Below are 14576 nucleotides of genomic sequence, written 5' to 3' on the forward strand. Positions count from 1 at the left end.
ACCAATCCTCCCACGAGGGAAAGAGCCAGTAACTCTGCATCCATTAGAAAGAGGGCCTGTACCAATGTGGCAGCAGTCAAGCAGAGTGATCAGGAGAAGAGGTAGAACAACAGAGAAAAGCATACCCTCTCACTGCAAGTGTCCAAACCTAGGTCTGATTAAGAGTTGTGGAAGAGAAGGTGCTTCACACTGAATGAAGGAGCTCTGTCCAGGTAACTTGGTTAGAGCATCGTTTCGATCCACCAAAGTTGTGGGTTCAACCTCCAGTCAGGGCATATATAAGAAACAACCAATGAATGTATAAATAGGTGGAACAACAAATGGATGGTTCTCTCACTACCTCTCTCCCTTCTACTCTCTCTCTAAACTCAATAAATAAAAATTAAGCTGAATGAGGGATTAAAGTTTTTATTTTGAAAAAAACTAAATGTTTTAAGTCATGAAGAAAAGACTTTGTGATAATGCCTCAAAGTTTTGAGAAAAGCTTTCAGATCTGCCCCCCCAAGAAAATATTCATATTTGGGGAAGGGAATGCCATTCAAGCATATTTGAAAGACAGTAAGTAAAATAAAGCCTTTAATAATTTAAGTTCACAAAATCCAGCTAGTTCATAAAGATAATACATACAAAACAAACAAAATACATGTATCCATAGAAATTTAGAGCTGAGGTGGACTTTATTACTGCTTCCAATGATTCGCTCTTTCTCCATGTGAGAGGATTGTACTTGCCTGTGCACTGACATCAGGCTTAACAATGTTACTTGATTTGGCCAACAAAACATGAGTGGGAACTATGTACAATTTTTAGCAGAGACTTAAGAGTCATTGCATGATTCTACTGTTATTCTTTGCCCTGCCACAAGAACAGCATGTTCCAGATAGAGCCTGATCCTTTAGCCCAGATCCCAAAGTAAAGAACATGTGAAGCTGATTCACAGCTAACCTGTAGCCAAAATGAAATATTATAAGTGAGAAATAAATGTTTCTGTTATTGTTGTAAACCACTGAGGTTTGGGAGGGTGTTTGTTATTGCAGCATAACTAACCTAAGCTGCCTGATACACACAATATTTGCAAAAACCAAAATACAAGCTTATATGAAGTTTTAGAAATATATAAAAATATCATAAAGTAGTTTGTGATAGGAGGTAAATTAAGTGGCATTGATAATAAATATTATAAATTTAGAGAAAGGAAAGGTGGCATAATGCTGAAATGGTCAGGCTTGCTCTTAACACCAATAGCTGAAGGTGGAGGTGGAAGAAGGTACAGAGGGTAATAAGTGATGATGGGAAAAATTAAAATTAATAAGATTAAATTTTTAAAAAGTTGGAAACAATAAAATACAATATAATGTTATAAGGTCCTTAATAATTGTGTTATAGAGGAATCTTTAAGGGCAGAGAAAAGAGGCCCATATTGTAGTGTTTAAGTTTTTAAAAGCATGTTAAAAATCAAAATATACAATATGATCCTCTTTTTGTAAATTAAAAAATGTATGCTTTTTCTCCCCCTACTTCATTAAGAAAAAATAAAAAATTACCCTGAAGTATTAACAGTATCTATCTTTGAGCAATAGGAAGGCCATGTTTAAAATTTCTTCTATTTGCTTATATGATGTAAAGAAGGAAACATACTTTAAAATAAAAACAACAAACAAAACAAAGGAGAGATACACAAATTAAAAAAACATGAGGGTAGTGTCTGAGCTCTGGTAATAGCAATGAAAACAAAAAGGAAGACACAAGAAGCTATATAGAATAAGAATTGATAGGAATTCAGTTCATCAGCCTTTGAAATGCTCTGGGGGCTTCAGCATTCATTCATACTGAAGCAATTTTAGGTCAACATAGTGTCTGGATATTTAGATCAGTTACTTTCTTTATGCTTCTCAAATGCAAGCTCCATTCTCTTGTCCCTCTTAATACTGATGCCTCTACTCTTTTCCCTCTCATTTTTCCTCAATCTCTCATTCTAATCTCTCCGTTGTAAATAAACTCTTGCACACCTCTAGAAAACCCTGTGCCTTTCATAGTAGATGCTCAACAGATATTTGTTGAACAAATAATTTTTTTCATAGTGTTATTCCACTGGGATGCCCTTATCATTGCTTTTCATACTCCAACCTGTTGCTTCTCCTCTTGTGCTCCTATTTTGAGTGAACGGTGCCACCACCCACTTAGCTGGCTAAACCAGAAATCTACGAGTGTCCTAGAGTCACCAGCTACTTGCGAAGTCTCATTGGTTCTGTCTCCTTCAAGTCAGTTTTGTCCCCGGCATCTTTTCTGCCACCGCCCTTAGCCCGGGCACTCATCATTTCTCCCCGGAACTGTTGCATGAGTCTTGCCTGCAGACTTTCCTCTTTCATTCCATTCTCATTCTCTGGCCAACCTCCAGGGTGATCTTTTTGAAATGCAATCCTGATTACATCACTACACAATTTTAAATCCTTTGAGGGCTTCCCAGAGAGTTCTGGGGAAAAAAAAATTGTTCATGTGTGTAGACAGAATTTTTCACCATCAGGTCTCTCTCTCTTTCTTCTTTGGCCAAACTATGACATGCCAAGCATATTGAAAATATCTGTCGCTCTTGGAATACATTCTGCTCTCATGTATCTCTGAGTGCTCTCTGGTTGGAATGCTTTTTCTCCCATCTTTGTCCTCTTTTTCTTCTGATTAAATTCTACTCCCATCTTCCTCCAAAGTTCAGCTCAAGCATCACCTCCTCTGTGAAGTCCTCCTTAGAATTTTCTGTACTCCCTTTTTTCTCCCAAAACATCTCCAGCCTACTTTGAATCAATTACGCACTTTGTACCATACTGGAGTCATTTATTTATTCTGTGTCTTCTCTACCGCAATATTTAAGTTTTTGGAATTACCAATCATGTCTTATTTATCCCATCCTTGGCGCATAGTTGATACTCAAAAAATATTGATGTTAACTGTCTTGGTGATTAATAAAGTACAAAGACTAAACAGAATGGAGAAGTCCCAATTGATCAAAGTTTTGATACTGGGTCATTAGGAGAACCGAGCCTCTGAGAACAGACGCAGGAAAGTTTGGAGGCAGTTAGTTCAGAAAGAAGGGTGATGCTTTGGCTTTCTACGTAATGAAGTTGAACTGACCAAATCCAAAGGGAAAAGGTAAATGGGGACATTTTCGTATATAACCATAATATTCTCACCTACAGAGACCCATGGCAAACACAACACCATGGGAGACATGGGGCACAGCTAAGCCCTCGCTGGAGTGGCAGCGTCCTGGGCTCCCACCGTCACCTCTCCTCTCAGTATTATGTGGAAAAGGGATAGGGTTAAAATACATGTCCATCTGCTTATACTTGCAAAAAAAGAAACACTGAAAAGATAAATCAATAGTAAAAAAGCAGATGGAAGGAATTCTCTCCACAGTGTACCTTATTATGTAGTTTTAGATTTGGTATCATGTTAACATGTTGCATATCCAAAAGATAAATCAAAAAGAAAAAAACAATACTTAAAATTTTTAAAAACTGAAATAAATATTTTACCATGTTTAACTCTATACCAAGTTGGTGATATAACTACACAGAAAAAATGATTACTTCAAGATATTGACACAGTAATTTTAATTATATATCCTCAGTGGAATATATTATAAGGACAAATAGAGCTTCAAAGAAATTATAAACCATGCATTAAATAGATTTATTGTTAAGAGTAATATTGGCATTATTTTGAAACTATTTTTTATATTGCAGGATAAAGCAAATAACTGTTACTAAGAATCATTACCACAATAATACACACACACACACACACACACACAAATATATATATCCTCTATAATGTTAAATTTGAATTGGAAATATGAGTATGAGCCTGTGATTTTTTAATTTCCAGGAATATGTGTTTCCTAGCTCTGACCACTGAAAAGGCCTAGATGTACTGACAGCACAGATTGTGGCCTTTAAATATCATTTCCCACTCCAGAAGCCAAGGCTCCTTGGAGGAATGAGTGATTCGAGACCGAGGACCTGATTATATATATGATCATCACATAGGACTTAGTTTTCAAGCATATCTTAGACAAGGAGGTCCTGGGGGACATACTTGGTTTAACCAAAAGAGATAACCTTGTAAAATTAGAACGCACGTTTATTATTTTGGAAAGTGAAGTAAAACTACCAAATAAAGTGGATGTTCATATTTGCATTCTCTAACTATGGACAAATCTTGGGAAACCAAATTATAAGCAGAAGTAGCATGCTGTGAACCAAACCAGCGTGGACAGAGTTAGCTGGCTGACCCTAGTGGCTGATGTCATCAGACCGTGATCATCTGAAGCATACGCCTCCATACACGAGGCTCTGTAGGCATTTGCTACGTGGAATGGTTTCTTTTTGGCCCGTCTCATCTGGTATTGCAGGGTTAGAGCACCTCTGCCTCTGTTCACTCTGGTTCACCTTCCCTTCCTTATGCTTTTCTTCAGGCCACTTCCCTCCCTATAGACAACCTTTTTCTTTAGCTATAACAAGACTATCAAGTCTTAGCAGCAAAAGACCACTTCTGTCCATGCAGACATTTTGTGCCACTTAACGTATAACATTAGATACCACATTTCCCACAAATATTCAGATTTCTGACCTCTCTTTAAAAAGAAAAATAGAAAAAAAAAAGGAATTGAGCAACAGTTAGCAGAGCAATGGCAGCAGTGCGCAATCCTCAGTTCACCCTGGACTCCATCCAGCCTGGGTCCCTCGTTGCTGTCACCTGTCCCTGCAGGTACTGAGTTTGCAACCTGGATTGATCCTCTGTAGGATCAGTCACTCTTCTGAGCCACTGCCCTTGTCTGGCAGTTAACTCTAGGAAAGCAATTCTTCTTCCCAGTATCCAGCTTCAAAGCCAGAGTAGGCTCTCTCCCTTTTGGCCTTCTCTCTGCATTTGCACCAACTACTGATGGGCTGATTAATGCCAAATGGAAGGAGTTCACTGAAGCGAAGGACACTGAAACCTGAGCCTTGAGGAGAACCTACAGCAGAAAAATGAGAGGAGGAAAAGAAGCCTCTTTAGGATGGGATTTCTATTCGCTCTTCTCTTTCTTTCAATTTTTTTTTTCTTTAACAAAATTTCCCACCCGAAAAGTTGAGAATCAGTGCTCTTTCTAGAGTGAAGTCAAAAGCCTTGAAGCAAATAGTTTTCTCACCTGAAATTTCCTGCTTCAGTTCCCTAGCTGAGTTTTTGCATACATTTTCCTGTCACACACTGACATTCCTGACACAGGCATGTGCTCAACTATCCCCTTTGTGCAAGCTGTGCACAAGCTGAAACCCAAATTATTTTTGGTCCCCATTACAGATGTTAGCCTGTGTTCCATTTTTAACTCTGACGTCGGCACATGCCCTGGTTGCCCAGGAGACATGAATATGGGCTAACCAGGGAGAAGAGTGCCCTGAGGAAGGGCAAAGTTTGTTTCTCTGTGGTCCTGCCTCCAACCTTACTCTCCCACTCCTGTCCCTCCCACAGAGATCCATAGTAAACACACCTCCATGGGGGCACATGGGCCCAGCTGACCCACACTGGGCGGCAGCAGCCGGGACAGTGGAGGCTCCCTGATCTCCCCTCCTCTTGGCTGCACTGCTCAAGCAAGTTCTGCCTGCTCAAAAGAGCCAGTCAGGTTTCTCCGACTGGGTCAAATCTCATTAAACACTCTCAGTACTGAAAGCCAATCCTTTGTCATTTTACTTCTCCATGTATTTTACTTACTTGTTTGATTAATGCATGCTTCTCTCTCTGTGAGGACAAGGACCACAACTGCTTTGCCTGTGATGTATATGCAGCATCTAATATACTCCCCACCAAGAGTAGGCACCCAACAACAACTGTGGATACATCGTAGACCATTGGCAGCGGAAAGGACCTTAGAGAGCATTCAGCCAGCTCTCCTCACTTGATGAGTGAGGTGAAGCAGTTCTCCCAAATCACGTGGATTTTCATAAAGACATCATTAAGTGTGGTTAAGACCATTGGCTCTGAAGGCAGAATGCCTGGGTTCATATCTGGGCTCTACCACTTACTTACTGTCTGTGTGTCTCAGTCTCCTCATCTGGAAAATAGGGATAACTATACTAGCCCACAGGGTTATTATGAGGGTGAGATGATATTTTTAAGTGCTTAAAATAGTACTTGGTACATAGTAAGCTCTATATATCCGTGTTTGTCAAGAAAAAAGCAGAGTGGGAAATAAGACCATGTTCTGAGTCTCTTAACTCCCTATCTACTGCTTTCCACAGAAGTGCCTAATGTTATTTTGTCCCTGGTATAGGCTAGCGCTATCCAATAGAATTTTCTATCATGATGGAAAGAAAGGCTCCGCACTATCCAATATAGTAGCCCACTGGACACCTGTGGCTACTGAGCATTTGAAATGTGACTAGTGTGACTGAGGGAATTAATTTTTTTTTATTCTATTAGAATTTGAATTTAGACCACTCTGATGGACAGTCAAGAGCAGAGATCCCTGCAGGAGACAAGTCATCACATCATGGCTGATAGAATCGGCTGCCTTTTAAGCCCAGGGAGATCCTTTTGAGCATCAGTAGGACAGTCTCCTGGAAGCCCAGAAACTCCCCACATACTTATCTGGGTCAGGCCTCCAGGCCAGGCACCTGGCATCAAGGCAGTACTGCTATTCTATCAGGTACCTGTGCACGTTGGCATAACCTGTTAGACCTGTAGTTGAATAAACCAATTAAGAGCATCTTTCTTTTTTTTCAGGGCCATACACAATGACTCTAAAAACAGTCCATGGATTAAAAAAAGAAGAAAAGAAGAAGAAGTCCAGAGCTTTAGCATGAACATTATTTTCAACTGGTTTTAAAATATATATTCTTCAAGAACATTTAAAATGCCACTTTTGGAGAACTCTTTCTCCATATGTAGAGCTATCTGCTGCCACTAAAAAAAAAAAAAAAAAAAAAAAAAATCAATCCAAGAAAAAGGCAAGACCTCGACTGGTTGTATTCCAAATTAAGCTACAGCTTGAGCTAAAAATATCTTGCCAGTGTTAAGAATCTGTTCTCTGAATTTAAATGGCTTGTCTCTCTCCCAGAGGACAACATTCACTGTGTTCTATCGCAGGATTGGACTCTGGGAAAGACCACTTCATGTTTTCTCTGCACTAATTTCTACGTGATGTTCGGAGTAAAAGTAACCAACCATAGTTTTAAATTCTACACATATGTGTTATTAAGTGTAATGAGCATAAATATCTCTAGCTTTTCTTAGTACAAAGGGAGTGTATGTGTGTAATCCGGCTCTGTGTAAGTAATCCTAAAGGTATGCATAAGAGCCTGAAGGTATGATTGGAAATAGATTTTACCTTTTTTTCCAACCGTGTTATCATTTACTCTATTTTCTCCTAATTATCACTTAAAGATTCTATGCTTTCTAATTTCAAAAACTATTTCTGTTTTTCCTCTGGAACTCTGGGATAGCTTTCCATGTGGCAGTAAAGACCAGAATAAAAAATAAGTTGCAGGCTCAATATATGGTAAAAATGATATTTCAAAATGGACTGCATTACATATTCTAATACCACAGACAGTAGGAGTGTATGTGCACCAGGTGAGGACACAGCAAGGAGCTGGCCACCGGCAAGCCAAGGACAGAGTCCTCACCAGAAATCAACCCTGACAGTACCCTGATCTTGGACTTCCACCCTCCAGAACTGTGAAAAAAAAAAAAAAGAAATTTCTGTTGTTTAAGGCACCTAGTCTGTGGTATTCTATTGATGCAGCAAACTAATACAGAGTTTTGCATTTGGTTTAGAACATTTCTTGGTTCTTCCTAAAGAATAAATTTCACATGGTCACGTTTTTAAATGATGAAACTGTTCTTATGCCTTCATGCCTTGCTTCTCCATTTAATAAAGGGAGACCGACACCAGTGTTGCATTTTATTGTTATTTAGTACCACTGCCTGGTATGGGGTATTCCTTCCTCTTTATAGTACACTAACTCCTATGCAAATATCGAAAGGCCACTCTCAGCACACTGAGTGATTTCAGGTAAAATGGCTCAATGATAACAAAATTAACATAGCTGTTTACACTGAGTGCTTACAATGGAGCAGACACGCTATTCTAAGTGCTCTTCTTGTACTGATTCATTTATTTCCCACAACAATCCTGACAGGTAGTTATGATTTTATTCGATTTCACAGATGAGGGAAGCAGGCAAAGGTTGGTTAAGTAACTTACCCCAGGTTTGAAAACTCAGAACTGAGGTTGGAATTGGCCTAGTTTACCTAGACATTTGTCCTTATTATTAACATCCTAGTAAGACGTACTAGCAATTGACAATGTATTAAGGACAATCTTCTTATTTTCAGAGGCAACTCAAAATTTAAAGAGAATAAAACTACTGTGAGAAAGTGCTACATGTGAGTCAACAGCAAGATACTAATATTTGGCTTTAAACTGAATTCAAGATTTCTTTGCCTGTCTCCACCCCAGGATCACTGAAGAGAAAACGTTTTACACTTCAATTTGCAGATATCTGACCAACTATTTCTCACCAGATGCTAATGTCTAAATTAAAAAATGAAGTTTCTGGGCCCATAAAGCCAATGACTATCCTTTGGATCCCAGAGAGCCATTCTATAAAGCTTTGTCTGAGTGGCTTATAGACTTCTCTCCTGCCCATCTCTATTTTATTCTCTCTCAAACTCAACACTGTCTTTATTATCTTTATTGCAAAAGTCTGAACAGTGCATCTGTGCCAAGATACTGTCAAGTTATGCTCCAGACTGAATTTTCTTAGTCTGTTGTATAAACTTTGAAAACCAGAGAACAAAACCTTCCTCTCTCTTTTCCTTGTTGAGCAATTCGTTAGGTGATAAATAAATTATAGTGTTACAGACATAGAAGATTCTCAATAAACAGTTCTGAGCCGTAGAAAAAATATTTTGGGCACCATTCCCAGAATTAACAACATCAAAAAAATTAATTTGATATATGAATGGTACAAAAGGACTTCGTAGAATAGGGACCGTAAGGAGGCTTGAGGGAAATGAAGGAAAAATATCTGTGAACAATTACTTAACTCAGAGGATAAGAATGTTGTAAGTATGTGCATCATTCCGAGAAAAGGGTCTTTAGCAATTAAATGGTTAAACATGGAGTGAATGCAGACAGCAGCTGGAGGGAGTGTTTACAGTGCAAGGCAGGAAGTGTGGAGTCAATGACTTCTGCTGGCCGGAAAGAGTGGAGGAGAAGGGGGAGGGAGAGGAGGGCAGGGTGACTGGAGGGAAAGATTTCTAGTTGTTCTCAGCCTGGAAGACTTTGTCTTACAAGCCTAAGGCAGATATTGGCCAGAGATCCTCTCCCATTGTTGCAGAAAAGATGAAAAGGTGCTGAATGCAGATAGAGTGAAGCCAAAGTTGGGAGATAAAGGCCTTGTGCATAGAACTTCTAGCATTTGTATAGAGGGACATAAAAGTAGGAATTGACAACCTTGGACATCTAGAAATAAAGTCGATAAAGTCTTCCTAAATAATAATCATAATATCTAAAATTTATTTAGGAATTTTTACATGCCAAAGGCTGCATTAAATGTTCTATAATTGTAATCTCCTTTAATTCTCAAGAACTCTATGAGGAAAGCCCTTGTTTTAGAAATTGTTCATTTTATAAATGAGCAAACTGAGGCTTTGCAAGTGAAAGTTTGTCCAAAATATTAATTTACATAGTTAGCTCCTGTCAAAGTGCAAATTTTTAAGGTAGAAACATGAGTTTCATACAAATATATAATGTCCGAGATTCACTTACCTCTTTTATGAAGAAATGAACTAGTTCAAAGGGGGAGATAGGAGATGTGCACATTTGCGTCCCTTTCTGCCTGCCTGGTATATGTCTTAACAAGAGAAGAAAAGAAGAATGCTGAAGAGACTGCAAGTAAGATAGAGAACAGAAGACTGACTAATGTTCTGCAGAGCAATAAAACCAAAACCTTTAGGGTTCTTTTCCATTGGATAGGAATCATTTATATCTCTATTGGATTAAAACAATTGCAATTTATTTATTTTTTAATATATATTTTATTGATTATGCTATTACAGTTGTCCCATTTTTTTCTCCTCTTTATTCCCCTCCACCCTGCACCCCCTCCCCACTGCATCCCCACCCACTTAGTTCACGTTCATGGGTCGTACAATAAGTTCTTTGGCTTCTCCATTTCCTATGCTATTCTTAATCTCCCCCTGCCTATTTTGTACCTACTCTTTATGCTGCTTATTCCCTGTACCTTTTTTTCCCATTCTTCCCCCTCCCCCTCCTCTCTGATCTCCATTTCTATGATTCTGTTTCTGTTCTAGTTGTTTGCATAGTTTTGTTTTTGTTTAGGTTCAGTTGTTGACAGTTGGGAGTTTTTTGTCATTTTACAGTTCATAGTTTTTGATCTTTTTCTTAGATAAATCTCTTTAACATTTCATATAATAAGGGCTTGGTGATGATGAACTCTAACTTGACCTTATCTGGGAAGCACTATATCTCCCTTCCATTTTAAATAATAGCTTTCCTGGATAGAGTAATCTTGGATGTAGGTCCTTACTTTTCATGACTTTGAATACTTCTTGCCAGCCCATTCTTGACTGCAACGTTTCTTTTGAGAAATCAGCTGATAGTCTTATGGGAACTCCTTTGTAGGTAACTGTCTCCTTTTCTCTTGCTGCTTTTAAGATTCTCTCCTTATCTTTATTCTTGGGTAATGGAATTATGATGTGCCTTGGTGTGTGCTTCCTTGGGTCCAACTTCTTTGGGACTGTCTGAGCTTCCTGGACTTCTGGAAGTCTATTTCCTTGGCCAGGCCAGACTGAGGAAGTTCTCCTTCATTATTTGTTCAAATAAGTTTTCGATTTCTTGCTCTTCCTCTTCTCCTTCTGGCACCCCTATGATTCAGATGTTGGAATGTTTAAAGTTGTCCCAGAGGTTCCTAAGCCTTTTCCTCATTTTTTTGAATTCTTGTTTCTTCATTCTGCTCTGGTTGAATGTTTATCTCTTCTTTCTACTCCAAATCATTTATTTGAGTGCCAGTTTCCTTCCCTTTACTATTAGTTCCCTTTTTATTTTGCTTTATTTCACTTTGAGCAGCCTCCACTTTTTGTTCCATTTTGCAACCATACTCAACCAATTCAGTGAGCATCCAGATTACCAGTGTTTTGAACTGTGCATTTGATAGGTTGGCTATCTGTTCATCACTTAGTTCTATTTTTGGAGCTTTAATCTGTTCTTTCATTTGGGCCACATTCTTTGTCCTAGCATGCCTGTTACATTGGAAGGGGCAGAGCCTTAGGATTCATCAGGGCGGGGCAACCCAGGTCACTGCGTTGTGATGTTGTATGTGGGGAAGCAGTCCAAGAGGGAACAATGCTGCTTGCTCAGCTCTTGGGGGCTTTCAGTCACTTCCCCTGCTACCCACAAGCAAACTGGGCCCTTCTGGTGCTGATTCCCAGGTAGGTAGTTTTGTGTATGTTCTAGGACCCCATGGATCTCTCCAACGAACTCTCCTGTGAGGCTGGGAGTTTTTCCTGCCGCTGCAACCTGCACAGGTCTTTACAGCAGGAGGTTTTGAGGCTTTCTCTCCCTGCACTGGAACCCTGGAGTGCGCAGTCTGTCTCACTCCCCAGCTGTTCCTCCCAGTTTATCCACACGCAAATGTGAGGCTGCCCAGACCACCAGCTGCTGCCTCACCCACCTCGTCCTCCAGCTGCCACCTTGTCACATGTCCTCTCTGCCCCGGTTGCCCATCTCCACCCCTCCTACCAGACTGGATTAATGTTTCTTCTTCAGCTCCTTGGTTGTCAGATTTCCATACAGTTCGATTTTCTGGCAGTTCTGGTTGTTTTTTGTTTTTAAATTTGTTGTTGTCCTTCTTTTGGTTGTGCGAGGAGGCAAAGGGTATCTACCTATGCCTCCATCTTGGCCAGAAGTCTAATTTGCAATTTATTCTTGTAGAAATTAACATCTACTTTTAAAAACTTAGAACCCTAATCAATAAAATATAATAAATCAAACAAAATTGCATCCGCCAGGTAATTGGTTGATCCCAGGTGGACTTATTAGACAATGTTGTCCATAACATTATCTAAAAGAATGCCCTACAACCATGGGAAAGTTTTACAGCTTCACTGCCCAGTAAGGTAGACACAGGCCACACTGAACACATAATTGAGACTTTAAAATATGACTAGTGTGACTGAGGACGTGAATTTTAATTAATTTAAGTTTAAATAGTCACACATGTCTAGTGACTACTGCATTGGATTGCATTAGATAGTACAATGCTATGACCTTGAAAGAGCACGTTCTGCAGGTGATTTGTATGTTCAGTAAATTTTGAGAAGCGCTGTTGTAGATGATACTGACAACAGTTGTTTGTTGGCCACATTTGAAAAGTCATTGCTCCAATCCATGAACTTCTAGATTCCTTGCTCTTTTAGAATTCTCCTTCTGAAAAAGGCGAAGTGGTTTATCGATACCATTTAACAAACAAGTAACTGGGGTCAACTGCTGAAGGCAGTACAACTAGACAGTGGTTAAAGTTGGTTTTGGACCCAAGTGTGTCTGCTTGAAAGGCTGAAATCTCACATGCTCACAGAGGCTAGATAGGTCAAATATATGGGTCAAGTGGTTTGATCATAAAACAAACTAAAAATAGCAAGTCTAGATCTTGCTGATTATAGTCCACAATTGCCAGATCTTGTCATTCTTTCAGGAAAATTTGTAATTCTGAACTTCTTTACGAGATATTCTTGATTTTTTAAACCCTATACTATATACGCTGGCCAGTGTGGCTCAGTTGGTTTTGCTTTGTCTGCAAAGCAGAGTCACCAGTTTGATTCCCGATTAGGGCACATACCTGTATTGTGGGTTGGGTCCAGTTGGGCGCAGGCTAGATGCAACCAATCGAAGCCATCTCTTGTGCATCAATGTTTCTCTCCCTCTCTTTCTCCTTCTCTTCCCCTCTCTCTAAAAATAAATAATAAAATAAAATAATGTAAAAATAAATAAAACCCTGTACTATTGATTAAACCAAATAAGCCTACAGTCCTAATATAGCTCAAAGGCCACCAGTTTTCAATCCTGGCTAGCTCAGCAGCGTAAAAGCTCCCCTCTCTGCCCTGTTGTTTCCATAGGGAACTGGAAACAGGAGTGTGTCCTGTCCAGGAATTTCCAGGCAGAGTCAGGGGCTTCTCACAGCAGTACAACCCTTTCAAGGTTCATCACATATCACTAAATGATTATATGTTTGTCTTTTCAACCAGACTGCAAGTCCCTGGAGGAGATGAACATCTACTCAGTTATCTATTGCCAGCATAATACCTGGCAAAAAGAAAACATTTAATGCATGTTAGCTGAATGAAAATGCATAAAAATTAGAAGCTTAAGTAAATGCAGTGGCTATGGGTCATCTTATTTTCACTTTCAATTTCTTTGGGTCAAACCGATTTGTTTCCTTGTTGTTTTTAAACCTAGGCTCAGGCTTCCACACGAATATTGCAAACAATAACTCAGAAATAATCTCAAAGTAATAATGGCTACCATCTTTTTAAAAGCCTGCAATGTATAAGGTTCTTTCTGTACATTATTTTATTTCATCTCTCCAAGTGAACATTGTCATCTCTCTTTTACTGAAAACAAATTTAGAATTGTTAGGCAATAAGCCCAAGGTCACTGAGCTCTCAATTCCATTGCCTCCTGTATTAATTCTCTGTGAGCTCAGCTTGGTAACTCCCCCTGTGCTTTTTAAGTCTCTCTGGAAAAAGTCTACTTCTTTCCTTTGGTGAGAAGGCCGAGAGAGTGGAGGAGGAAGGTGAGCCAGGGCAGGTCCCTGTTGGGGAGAGGTTTCTTAGACGGAGCAGTCTGACACAATTAAGCAAACCAGGCAGGTGTGAGATTGTGTGGAAGGGCAGAACAGGAGGTCTGAGCTGGTCCCACTGCAGGAAGGAAAGCCAGAAAAAAGAACACAAAGTCAGAGAATCTGTGAGGGAATAGGCGCTTATAGAGAGAGAGGCTGTACCTGTGTCAGAGGGGCGTACTGGTTCTCTCTCTCTCTCTTTCTCTCTCTCTCTCTCTCAATCCTTGCCTGAGGTAAGTTTACTGATTTTTATTTTTTAAGAGAGAGGGAGAAAGATAAAGAAAGAAACACTCATCTGTCTCCCAGATGTGCCCCCACCAGGGATCAAACCTGCAATCTAGGTATGTCCCCTGACCAGGAACTGAACCTGCAAACTTTTGGTGCACGAGACAATACTCCAACCAACTGACCCACCCAGCCAGGGCAATACTGGTTTTCTTCATATGGTTTCTGAAGCTTGACACTTGGGAAAGTTACAGGAAGGCACAAATACTGAAATATTTCAGTGCAGAGCCAGGCAACAAAACAGGGCCTCTATCAATACTCAGCAACTTTATGATTCACTGTCATAAAGTTCCCCATAAAGGATTTTTGATAGATGCCTTTCACCCTGAAAAATGAAACAAAACAGAGGTTCAGAAAATTTGAGGTAGCTAACACAACCCAGTGGGTGTTTCAAAT

This window comes from Pteronotus mesoamericanus, unplaced genomic scaffold (genome assembly GCF_021234165.1).
Source record: "Pteronotus mesoamericanus isolate MK-2021 breed Mesoamerican mustached bat unplaced genomic scaffold, CSHL_Meso_final contig_116, whole genome shotgun sequence".
Taxonomy (NCBI): domain Eukaryota; kingdom Metazoa; phylum Chordata; class Mammalia; order Chiroptera; family Mormoopidae; genus Pteronotus; species Pteronotus mesoamericanus.